This window comes from Silene latifolia, chromosome 10, assembly GCF_048544455.1.
Source record: "Silene latifolia isolate original U9 population chromosome 10, ASM4854445v1, whole genome shotgun sequence".
NCBI classification, from domain to species: domain Eukaryota; kingdom Viridiplantae; phylum Streptophyta; class Magnoliopsida; order Caryophyllales; family Caryophyllaceae; genus Silene; species Silene latifolia.
The window spans coordinates 87,596,620-87,599,119 of NC_133535.1; positions in this window are offsets into that span (position 1 = coordinate 87,596,620).

Below are 2,500 nucleotides of genomic sequence, written 5' to 3' on the forward strand. Positions count from 1 at the left end.
AGGGTTACCTAATATAGTAGAGCCTGTAGTCGCAGTAAACACCGGGGCGACATCGTCAAAAGCAGGGCCAGCAGCTACAATACCAGAAGGTCCGAGGAGCTTAGCCTGCAAATCAGCAGACTGCAAACGGGACGCAATAAAAGCATAGTGTAAAACATCTCCCGCCGCATAGACACCAAGACCACCAAGATGAAAGGGGAATGTAGCAAGGCGCCATTGCCAATCCCCAAAACCCAGGCCAGACGCGGTGAAAATATATGTTCCAAGCTGGAACGAAGAGCAGCATTAAAAAGAAGATGGACTGACCCAAAACACTGGGGGAGCAAGTACGAAGGGAGAAATAAAGCTTAGAAAAAGCAGTACAAGTTCAAAGTAGAAGCAACTCACATTGCGGGTCCTCAATCCTCGCAACCAAGTCCATTAGCTCAATGGTCTTAGTTACTCTCTTCGCCACAATCTCACTGTTAAAACCAGGACAAGTACTAACAGGTCCACCCACAATTGTAACACCACGCAAGGGCCGAGCAATAGAAGGGGGGAAAACCGCAGGAAGCCGACTCTGAGGATCCTCAACAGGCCAAAAGACCTCCGTCTTGGAGACATTAAGATGCAGTCGACAACGAGGGCCATCCGCCATAATCAAATCCAATTCCTTCCCCACATCCAAAGTATCCCCCACGATAGTGCCATCATCCAAGTACCACGCCTGCATAGTGAGGTCAAAAGTGTCCCGGATTTTGCATACTAAGGGATGCAAAACCAAAGCAAAAAGCAAAGGGCCCAAAGGATCATCCTGCTGGACACCCTGACAAGACCACAAGCAATGCTCCCCATAAAAAAGACGGGCAGGGCTGGAATAACAAAACTCCACCCAACGGGAAAGAACGGGGCAATGACGGCGGACTTCCTGAAGCATGGTCGCACGATCAACAAGGTTGAAAGCATTCTGGAAATCAACAAGCAACATAGAAAATCCCACCTCAGCACCCCGAGCCTCAATGAGCCGATTCAAGGCATGCAAGGTAGCCTCTCCTCCACCAGACTCACCCACCCCAAACTGAAGACCAACAAAGTAAGAAGACAATGAAGGACCAACCAGAAAAGCACCAACCTTAGAGACAAGCCGTCTCCAAACAGTGCCAACAGCAATCGGACGAACACCACCACCTGGTTTAACAAGCGGCGTGAGAGGGGCGCTGGCAATGTACTCACCCACAGCAGAAGGACACCGGCCCTCAAGAAAAAAGATTAACCACTCTAGTAATAGAAGTGATCAAATCATCAGAGATAGCCACAGCTGCGCCACTCAAACAGTCCATCAGGTGCTGGGCGCGAAAACCATCCCTCCCACAAGAAGTACCGCATGGGAAGCTCCAAATCATATCCAAAACCACTGATGAAGAGGCAACCAGAGGATGATGATCCCCAGACAAAGGAGGCAATGTAGGAGGCGGGGCGAGAGGATGCTTCTCACGCAAGGCCACAAGAGTGGCATCGGAGTAGGGGGCGACCCCAGAGGAAGAGGGAACCCGAACAACAGCAGTATAGTGACCATCACAAATCTTCCTCCGACATTGACGGAGGTTAAACTCACTCAAATCCAGATCATCCTCGACAGTAAATAAAGAAGGACCCTCATCCAATCATTCCTGCAACAGCTGCAACCCCCCCCCCCCCCCCCCTAGGTACCCCCCAAGCAAGGGTAGCCCTGGTAATACTCTCCTCCTAACGCTGGCGCCGAATAGCAGTCCTACACTAAAGATTACTCCGAGGAGCGAAAGTCTTAAGGAGACAAAGTGGTAAAACAAGCAAACGAATCCAGCGGGAGAGATCACTAGGGGAACCAGCCACATCATCCAGGGCTCCTTTCAAAGCCCAAGCAAACCCAAGACGACACTTAGGAGGAAGAGATTTCACGGTGCGAAAGCCCAAATACAATAAACGATTAAGCGAAGATATAGACCACTGAACATGCCCAACACTATCATCAGAAGAAACCGAAGTAGAAGGAGCCAAAGGTCTTGGAATACCATAAATATGAAAGCTGTAGAGGCCATCAACACACTCTGGAGGCATCACAATATCACCCCGACTATGCCGACATCTAGCGCGAGTGGTACGGGTTTTAAAGCATACCCCACACAACCAAAGCCTTATCCGCTTCAAAGTACTCTCGGCATTAGAGAAAACAGTCAGACTATCAACAAGAGTTTGACGCGTAAGCTCTAAAGCACCATCATGACAATGCCGGACTTGAAAATGTTTCTGCCATGCAGCCTTAGTAAGGCCTTTACCAAACCCATCCGGACACGCATGAAGACTCGAAAAAGGACAATGGAACCGTACAAGTTCAGGCATGAAGGAAGAATGAATCCCACCACCAACCTGCACGGTAACCGATCAGCTAACAACAGCCGTGACAAGAAGGTACAGGTAGCAAGCGCATGTATATGACCAAAGCTCCAGCGAAGACACCCACGAAAACCCCAGCCACACCACA